General features: G+C 34.1%; 1 pseudogene; it reads left to right on the forward strand.

Annotated features, from left to right (window-relative positions):
• The first annotated feature begins 5876 nt into the window (after positions 1–5876).
• LOC149208440 (TORTIFOLIA1-like protein 1) lies at positions 5877–7351 on the forward strand (annotated as a pseudogene).
• The last annotated feature ends 3869 nt before the right edge of the window (positions 7352–11220 follow it).

Here is an 11220-nt window from a genome sequence, read left to right on the forward strand (position 1 = left end):
ATGCATGCATCAATTGATTGATAACTCACAATTAGTTCCTCAAACAATTTGGAACTAATTTAAGTGGACTTAACTCACTAAACTGAGTTAACTAATTACAACTCAAATATAACTCAATCTTATCTCCTTAATTAAGGGATAATCTCCTTAATTTTAGGGATAACTCTTGCATGACTACAGAAAGAATTCTAACTTGAATTTCTCCAACTAATTAATCCATAATGAATTAATTAATTATTTCTAAGTAGCCGGTGAGACTAAATTTGATTTTAATTCACAATTTTAATTCAAGGACAAATTAAAATTGGAATATTCTGGATTCTATTTTTATCATTTCTTATTGCTATTTTCAACACATATCCCAAACTCTATTGACACCAGGACTAGCAGAACAATGGACACAAACCCGACCTAGAACCCAATGAGGCCATGCCTCTGGCACTTCCAGTGCCCATTATCCCAGAGCCCAGATACATTCAATTCCCTGACACGAGGTTGGATAAACTGCTCCATTCTAACAAAATTTGCATGGTTAAGGCCGATAACATACCAGGAACCACTGCCAATATCCGAAGATGTCGACGATCTCTGTATGCCCTAAATTATCCTTGCACATCAGTTCCACAGGAGTGTAAGCGTCCAAGCCACCTTCCTCAACAATCCAAACAATATGTTTCCCCCTCCAATTGTCTTTAAAACTCTCCCACCTTCAAGCATTAAAGCTGGCATGCTTGCCTCCACCGCTCCAAGTTCTGGCTGCATGCGGAGGGTGGTCGGGATGATCGTTAAGATCTGCATTAATCTATGGGCCCGGAAAAGCCCACTAAAGTTGGCTTGCACCCTGATCAGGGGTAGTGGTGCCATTTTAATCAATACAATCTCAGAATTTTATTTTATCTTTGGGCCCTTTAATTGCTAGAGAATAACTACTTTTTGGTTTGTTTGGAAAATACTTGGTCTCCTATTGGTCAATTACAAGGGAAGTGTGGCAAAATACATTCATGCACGCCATTTGGTTTACTCACCATGCTTCTCTGAATAATCATTGGTTTACCAGTAGTTTGAAAACATTTTTAAATCATTTTTTGAAATCTCAGAAAAATAATCCCTATGTGAACACCCTATCAGACATTGGCCTTTTTCTAATCAATGATGGAAAAGTGAATGTGAATTTCAAAACAAAACATAGAAATAAAAATTTGAAAATGATTGTAGTATTGCAACATATTTTATCCCACAAACACTGAAATGAGCGAGAAAGTTTTGTAACCGAACTTTAAACAAAATCTTAAAAACTCAACAATCTTGACAATATTGGGATGAGGACACAAAAGTTATGGTAGTTGTATTGACATCGAAGGAGCCAGGAACATGCCTGTTCTACTAGAAAATTAGCTTCCTATATTCTTTGATCAAACTCAATCCGAAGAGTTGAAGTGTTGGAACATGTTTTTTCCCACAAAAACCAAAATGAGTTAGGAAATTTGATAGCTGAGAAATGGAAACAAAATTTTAAGACCCAACTTCTTTGATCAATTTTCAAATCAAATTCAATTTTGAATCCAAGAGAAGAGGAAGATACCTAACTTAAAAAATACCAAAGATAAACACAAACAATTGGAGCTATGGAGTTGCCTACTTTCTCTTGGACCTCCTCTTCCCATAGGAGCCCAGGGTGATCAACTGGTCACTCTTTCATTCATTCTATCTATGTAAATACACTTTTCTACCATTCATTTTAGATAATTAGGGAAGTAGGCAATGAGTCGAGAGTTGCTTCTCTAATTGATGGGCCCACAACAGATATGAACAATGAAGTTTTTGTGTTACCTTCCATCTATTATCTAATATAGCGATTAAACTGAACTTTTGAACCACAAAATCAAAACCTTAAATAGAAAACCCATATTTTTTATGAATTCTCAAACTAAATTCAATTATAATTATGAGAGAAGAGATCCATAAAGACTCTAGGTAGATCTCTAACTTAAAAAATTAAATATAAACATAAATAATCAGAGCTATAGAGTTTCTTATTTTCTCCATGACCTCGTCTTCACAGAGTTGAAGTGTTAGTTATGATAGTCTTACCAAAACTAGGGGGATGGGGGGACTTTAATGTTAGTTGGGTTGAATTTTGGGATGTTGGGTGACAAGACTCAGGAAGAGGTCTGATCTACCAAAAGTAGGGCCTATTTTCTAATTTTATTTTCCTATCTTGGATTAAAATGAATGATCAATATGAGAAGTTGAAGTATTGCATCATCTGTTTTCTCACATAAACCAAAATTTTGAGATCGATTATCAATTTAAATTCAGTTTCAATTTTAAGAGATAAGGTCCTATAGAAAAATTATATCTCTAACTCTAAAGAAAGTACAAACACCTATAATCATCTTGAGCTATATAGTTGCCTATTTTCTCTATTATTTTGAGAGGTGAAGTGTTAGATTTGTCAATCTTGCACAAATTAGAGATGAGGAGACAATCACACTAGTTGGGTTGAATTCCAGGACCCAAGAACTCAAGAAGAGGCCTTCTCTACTCTGGAATTGGGCCAATTTTTAAAATTGTGTTCCCACCTTCTATGTTTTCAAAATGGAACACAAAAATAAAACCTTGCCACACAATCTTACTAATATGTATTCGGATGAGCTCAAAGAGATCTGGTCCATAAGAGCAGTGGCATTTGAACTTTGGCCAGAGTCCTTTGAAGCAACAAATCAAAGCATCTTCATTCTAGGACTTGATGTTAATCCAAGCCTTGTTATATGAAATTTTCAGAGCCAGGATTGAATCCATATTCTCTGCATAAGATAGGTAAGATAATATAGTAGTATTAATAATTAATGTCCAATGAATGATTAAATAAGTAGGTCAATGGGACTAAAAAGTACATCCAATGCCAGTAAATAGTGGGAGTGCAATAACAACTCCTAAAGTGATGTTAACAAAGACAAATAAAAATCAAGGTAGCTAGCTAAAAGAAAATGTAAAGATTACATGAAAATGAAGAATGCTAAAATGAAACAAGGTGATGTTGAGTGCAACAAAGAAAATGTCAAGGCCCACTGTGAATCTTTCTGACTGATGGTCGAGGGTCAGTGGAAAATTTCTCAACATCCTTGAAGGACCTCCCATTGTAGGTGGCAAGATCTGGATATCGGGCTTGGCTCCTCAATAGAATCCTATTTGCACCATGGCTCTTCTTGCTCCTTGTAGGGATGTCATTAGATTATTATCATCATCGTTATTATTTTATGATGGTTGAATAAATATTGTGTTATGAGTATTTGTTTCGAGATTTTCATGCTCACTGACATCTTGAAATTCTTATCATGGCCAATATCTGTAATTTCTACTTCAGAGCTGGAAATGTAGTTTAGGTTTTTATTGTTACTTCCCTTTGTTGCTCTGGTTTTCTTATTTTAAATTGGGCATTTGAAATTCTTGAAATAGGTCAAACCGGTTTGTGATTCCTTCATTCATAATTTATAAGCTTGGAGCATTCCAGATTCTGATGGAATTTACAATCAGTTGAATCTTTTGTAAAAGGTAAATTATTGAATTCCCCAAGCAATTTTTCATATAGCTTGTTGTGATGTGGTACAGATTTTCCCTACAGGGACTATCCAGTATTCATGTATTTGAACACATTTTTTTGGTTTTGCTAATAGGAACATAAACTTTTTGAAGGTAGTTTGGTTGTAAAATTGTATTATGTTAATATTTCATAATCTTTTCATGAATTGTTTTCCTATAATGTTTGTCCTTTTATTGTGGTCATATTGTTTTCTTGAAGTAGCTTTCTTGATGTTTCCTTGGCATTATGTTGAGGTAGTTCTAGTCCTTTCTTTTCAGTAATATTCCTAAGATTGTGTATTTTGTAACAGTTAAGTTCATCTGTGAGGTTCCTTTCCTATAATTTTCAAATTTTTTTTGGTAGACATAATTTATTATATTGCATTGTAAATGGATACTTCTATTGACATTTTTGGGTTTATAGATTTTCTGATGCATGGGGTTTTAAACCTTCTAGAAGAAAATATGTTTACAATTTTTAGGACATTTTTGTCATATTACATGTTTTTTTCCCTATAATTTTCTTTTCTTATAATCAGATCACCATAGAAATTTGATTAAGTGTGATTTTCTAGTGGCTGATCTTCCTCCTTTCTTATAGATATATACAAATTGGTCTAGCAAGAAGGTTGCAGCTATTGCTGTCAAGTCACAAGGATTAGGATTCACCTTTATTTTTTAGATATCAATGCATGTTCATATTTGAGCACTTTACTTACAATTTGCAAAAAATATGTATGCTGACCATTTATTAGTGGGTCTCAAGCCTTCTCATTCTTATAAGCCGGCTTCTGTATCTTTGACAAAAAATAATTTTGTTGTCAGTAGATCTCCATCTGATACCATTTCTATTAGTAGCACAGAGAAAAGAACTCCTCTCATTGACAGAAAGACAAATACCTCATTCCCTAAGAAGGGTCAGAGAAAGGTAAATGATTGGCAGATTGAGGTAACCATTCTTTGGAATCAACCAAAATAGTTTTTTTTTTGTGAATATTTTGCCAAAAGTTACAATACAAATGCCCCACTAAAGAGAGGGATAGGAGAGATTCAAATTCAAATATTGGGGGATATCAAGACTCAACAACAGTAGAAAAGATGGAGATTCTCATCTGTTAGATGTTGAGATGAAATATATCATGGTTGACCAAACCTCGGGTGTAAAGCATCATATGACCAAGATCGCTTCAAGCCAACACTACAAGCACCGATGGTTATACAAATCAATGCAATAATCATGATGCAAATGATGTGGCTCTGATTCAGAAACAAAATTTTCAGATAAAAAACTATCAATCTAGCTTGTTGGAGCTTATTAAGGTATATTGTCATACACTTGATTTTCAGATTAAAGATCCTTTCAGTTGGGAGATGTCAAGAATCAAAAGTTACAACCAATACAAATATCATTTTGAAACTTAGTCAACTGCTAGTCTCCAAAATGTTTTCCAACATCAGACATTTCTCCTCAGTTTATATCTGATTTCCTTTCAATCATAGGTGAACCATGGTCATCACTGTCAATTCTTGTGTTGTTGAATGTGTTTTATTTGTAGTTTTTGAAAATAGATGATGACAAATTGGTTGACTCAGTTCTCAATACAAAATCTGGATATCGCAGCAACATGATTGTATGGTAGATTGAAATTGTGGATACATGATTTTAGTGTGCAATTCGAATCTATGTTTAGTAGAAGTGTCTATTGTCATCATATGGATTTTAAGAAGATGTTGCATAGTACTTTTATTTTAAATTGCAGGCATATATTTTCACTGTAAGATAACCTTTCATTTTTTTGTGGTTCTTTCTTTTGGTTTAGTAACATTATTTCTGATGATGGTAATAAACCACGTGGTATTACCACCCAAAAATAAGTAGAGAGTGGCAAATGGGGGCTACATACATTATTGCACTAACCTCACCTTGCAACTTTCTAGTAACCCTCCAAATACTGGCATGTTTCAACCTTTCTATCCTCATGGATGATGTCTTACAGATCTTTTTCACCATTCTGCATTATGTTTATTATGAAGCTCCCTTTTCTCTTGTTCTGCATACAATATGATTATGCTTATTTCTAGATCTAACAATCCATCATTGCATTATGTCTGATCATTATGCATGAGTTGGCTTGCAAGTCACACAAGAAAGAGGTTTCACATCATCTGTTTAATCATTACTTAACATGTTTCGTCCTTTGCTTCCCACAACCTGTGTTTTTTATTGATATAGCTTGAAAGATATTGCATGTTGCCTTGTTCTAAATGTTTATGTGTTCACATATTTTCCTGGGAACATCTTCTATTATTTTTTTATGCTCTTATTTCCATAGAATACAAGGACAACATTTCTGCTATGATGATATGTTCATCCCTCATTGCTTCCTTAAGATAGTTTCCACCAATGCAGACTATACAATTCTTTAATAACAACCAATATTGTATCTTGTACATGATTGCATACCATGTCATTAATGGAAAATCTTTGAAAATAGAAATGCGCTATTACTGTTGTAAATAGAGTTTTGTAAAATGCACCTTTACCTAATTTCTTTTGCAGTCTCTTGTCTTTGAAATCTTTGGTAATTGACAACTTTTTTTTTATTTTGTGCTAGAATTTTATAGGAAGCTCACAAGAAGGTATGTGATCCTTAGAATCAAGGGTTCATGGTTTAGAATGGATTGTTGATGAAATGACTCTATATCTAGCTATATCTATAGGTAGGCTGTCTAATTCTAGTATTGAAGGTGGCGGGGTACATGTTGTAAGTTCCCTAGTACAGATTTTTTAAACTCCAAGTTTTGGAGGAAAAGTAATGGAAGATATGTTGTCATAAGAATTGCAACATCTAATGTCTCATCCTTGAGTAAATTTGGAGGAATAATAGATAACCCAAATAATAGAAGTCAATAGGCATAAAGGCATGCATGGTGGTTTTATAGTGAACCCCTTGGCATATATTAGAAGGGCTTCAAGAAAACAAAGTATCGAATCTATTTCAGAAAGCTCTCAAAAGCCTATATCAGAGAACTTGAAAGGAGATCAAATAATGACTGGATCACTAGACAGGAATAGGTTTGGTGAGGGTCCCTCTGCAACGAGTGTTTGGAAAGCCTCAAAGGATGAGGCTACTCTCTCTTCTATACAGATTGTAGGGAAGGATGGAAAAACAAAGTTGGAATATGTAAAAGAAAATTCAAGACCAAATACTTTGGACACTAGCACTAAAAATTTATCTTCTAGCAGATCAAGACATGGTACTATTTTCTGGAGTGTTTGGACACGTGTTGTAGAGTTTCTACAAATAGGAGATGTAGACTCCACATTTGTTGAAGTCCTCTGTACTAGGGATGATCTCTTATTGCTTAGGCTTATGAATCATACTGTCCCTGTCCTAGAGCACTTGTCACAAGGGGCCATTGTTGAAATGTTGCAAAGTATCATGTAGTTAATGATGAATCATAAATACTTGGATTCAACAGGTCATTCATCTAATCAAACCTATTCTTTGAAGAGGACATGTGTTGTTTTGTGCTCTTAAATGTAAACCTACTTATGTTTCTTATTTTGGACATTCAAGTTGTTGACTTGCCAAGTAATGGTCCAAATTGTTTGGACCTACCCCTGAAGAAAAAAAATGACATTTTATCAACCTTAAAAGAAGCCCCATCACTACATTTCATGGATTCTTCAAGTAGACATACTATTTCTTATATTGCATCAAAACTGTGAACTATCTAGGCTACAGATTTGTCAAGAAGTAGGTAATGAGTAGTTACAGACTTTTTGCTGAGAAGTGAGTAATGACTAAATGAAATATAACTTCTCACCACTACCCTTCTCTGAAGGAAAATTGAGTACGTTATGAGTACCATGTTGTGTGGGGGATCTTTCCAAGGCATGTAGATTTTTTTCCCCTATAAATCTAGAAGGCTATTCCATAAAAATTTGTATAGCTCAATTAACAAAGTCATCAATTCTATCTGTTCATTGTCAATTTTCGAGCAGCGTTTTACTAGCTTGTTGAACTCCTATTTTATTATCTAATCAAAGCCATGGAGTGGTCAGTTAATAGTTTAGATTTTTCCAAGACTTCATTATCTTGGTGTTCTCTATTGTCTTTGTTTAAGATTATTACTGACATACTTTTTGATCTTTGGCAGTTACAAGGTCATAAAAGAGTTGGGGGATGACACTTACGGTAGTGTATGGAAGCCTTTGAATCAATAGACACACGAGATAGCATGACTTATCATTTCCTTGCAATTTAATAATTAAATGATCACTATGTTCACCTGTAGACTGTGTTAGTGGTTTTGATTATTTGTGGTATTAGATGCTTTCCTATTCCACTTTTATTTGTGCAAAGTAGTTCTTGGTTGTTAATGTGAATTTCTGGGTGGTGGGAACCTATCTGAATTTGAACAGTAAGTAGTTGTTTGAGTCCAAATGTAAGGTTGTGAAGGAGTGTCCTTGCTTATTTTAGAGTCAAAATTGAGATAGTCGCCTAAAAGTAACCAAGTTGTTAGTTGCCATGGTATTTCTTTTTTGGCTACAGTACATATTTTCTTTGGGATAAAAAAGTTTCTTTCTTTCCAGGTCTCTAGGTATTCATCTATGTTAATAAGGTTCCAAATCAATTCTTCATGTTGTTAAGTCATGGTCCAAGAATTCCAGTTATAGCACCAGGCTAGTGTGACTTTCAAAGTATTTATCATGGTTTTATTACAATTTATTCATGGTTCCTTTTCTCCTTGTTCATCCTCTCTCACTTTGCATCTAGGAGGTGCCTTTGGCACTCCATTACCACTATGACTAGTTGTACTTTTGATTCACAATGGGCCAATGACCTATTTTGGTCATTTATGAACATCTCTTTGTCTCTCTTTCACACTAGATGGTTTTCACTGTCTTAGTCAGGTTTAGTGAGTCAAATGTGCAACCCAAGAGTAAGTAGTATGGGCTTATTTCGATAAAGGATTTATGGTTGTTGGACATTTAAAAAGAGATTAAAACTTATTAAATTTAAAGTCCTCTTATCCCTATAATAGGATGTTGAGATTAAACCATGATAGCTAATTTCTTATACCTACAATAAATAGGATTAGAAACCTTACTGTGCTAATGTAGAGGTTTCCTTTTTGTGATGTTTACTCTGGGGACCTTCATGAGCGAGGATTATATTTTAAGTGGGTGTTAGCAGTGTTGTATCTCTTCTATGAGATCCAGTTTAGTAAAACTGATCTGGTCTATTTGCTTTGTTTGTTGCATGTATGCCCACCTATTGAGAGTGATTTGTTAATGAGTTCCTGTTTATGTTTTTTGTGAATGGGTAGTATGTACACACTACAGAATCTCAAGGCCTATACCTTGCCACCATTTTATGCTTAGTATTGTACAATCATGTCAGTCTGTTGTCACAATTTATTCGTGTATACCTTTGAATTAGGACACCAGATTGGGCATGTAATTAAGGGATTTGTAGGTCCAAGATATTTTTCTATATTTTTAGTATTGCATGCTTGAAATAGTTCTTACCTTTAATTGATGTTTAGAATCCCTCTCTATCTCACCCATTTTAGTTCTCCTCTAAGGAGGAGAGTTGAAATGCATTTTATATTTATACTGAATTTTGTTGTATGAGTTTTATTGTTTTGATACCTAGTATCCTTTCTTTAACAACACAAAATAATTAAGTTTAGGGCATTATGCTCTATCATATGTTTTTGGCAGGTAGCTATAAAAAAAATGAAGAAGAAATCTTATATCTGGGAAGAGTGTATGAATCTTCATGAGGTCAAGGTATGAAACGTGAAAATTATTAAATATAGCAATTGGATAACATGTTAACCATAGTTTTGAAATCTTTTATTGATTCGTCTATTTTGCAAATAAATGGCAATGGTATTCATCACAGGGTTGATTTTTTTTGAGCAGTCTCTGTGGAAGTTGAACCATCCCAACATTATCAAGATGAAGGAGGTCATTAGGGAGAATAATGAACTCTTTTTCATATTTGAATGCATGATATCCTCGACATTTCTTGAAGTCTCAAATTCTTTTTTATATCTATTAATACATTTGTGTGCCTTGTTAAAATTTTATATTTTATCTAGCTTATAATGTAAAGTGAAAATGCACGTTTGGAATTGCTAATACAAGTCAGTTATTAGTGTTTTAGCTGCCATAATTTTCTCCTTTGTTTGCTAGTGTTTAGCTACCATACTTTTCTCCTTTATTTTTTAGTGTTCTGAAATCTGCAAGTTGGTATTTTAAGCATTGATACATTTTTTTTGGTTAACTGAAATTGTTGTCATTTGTATTAAAAGGAGGTTGTAGCCGCACTGTATGGTGAATTATTATAAAGAAAAAATATTGTCTTATATTAGGGTTCAAAATTACCCAAAATTTCAAAATGACTTCCTACCATCTGAGCAGTCATTACATTTCTGGCAATGTAAATATAAAGTTTGCTAGTATAAAACCTGATAAACTGAGCTAGTCACAAAACTGCCTTGAAATTCGTAATAAGACTTGGATTTATAAGAAAACATGCCCACTAAGTGCTTCCTACTTGATGTATACCTCAAAGTTGAACTACAAGGCTACATTATCATTTGGAATATCTGTTTGCACTTGTTGGATTGTTTCTTTATCTTTAACTATTGCTAGAATCAATAGAATATTCGGAAGAGAAGCTAGAGGATGTGATCTCCTAGTAAGACCCAAAACCAATTCATCAAGCATATTGAATTCTAATTCATTTATCTATTTTATTGTCTCAATGAGCCACAACTTCTAATAAGTCAGCATTCTTGTATTGCTGAAATTCAATTGGGCTTGTCATGTTGTTGTTATAGTGAGAGAAGGCCACATGTAGATTCTTAATATGGAATGTGCTACTCTGAGCTTGAAGACGGTCTAGAACTTCATCAGAGATAATGACTGGAGTGCCTATGACCTCAATTCGTTTTAGAACCTTCAAGTTGAACCAATTCCTGATGCCAATGAAAGTACCCGGTGACTACTAGTTGAACTACACCACCCACACTAAGCCTAGAGGGAACATTATTGGAAGAAAGTAATTTAAAATAACTTAGCTTTAGGATGGTGCCATGATTTTATTGGAGGCTTCATTTCACTTCCACTCTTAAACAACATCTATTTTTTTCTTTTGGGAAGATGGTGGAATGTTTTCCTTAATCAGATACCGATGCTTGATCTCTAGGTTCACAGGTCCCTGCTCAAAGGCTTAATTAGTGCACGTTGTTGCAAAATACTCAACTTGGACAAGCATCACAAGGCAATTCCTTAGCCCACAATATTTCCATCCTTGACATATGGAGTAGAAACATTTAGCCCTTGACATGTCCAGGGTCAATTGTTGTAGGTGGAGTTGTGGCTGAAACCATACTACATCCTAAGAAATAATGGAGCAATAATATAAAATTAGATTTTACCCAATGTGAACTCTCTCACCTCTCAAATACTACAACAACATGGCATTGGTGATTTTCTTTGTTATACTAAATAGAAGCTTGAATTCTAGATCATTGATTTTGGGTTGTAATGTATTGCACCAAAACTAGTGAAGTTCCCTTTTGGACAACTTTATTTTTGAAATTCTTAGTGTGCAA

Source organism: Pinus tabuliformis, chromosome 1_2 (genome assembly GCF_031772625.1).
Source record: "Pinus tabuliformis cultivar Carrire ecotype Pingquan chromosome 1_2, CPIR1, whole genome shotgun sequence".
Lineage (NCBI taxonomy): Eukaryota > Viridiplantae > Streptophyta > Pinopsida > Pinales > Pinaceae > Pinus > Pinus tabuliformis.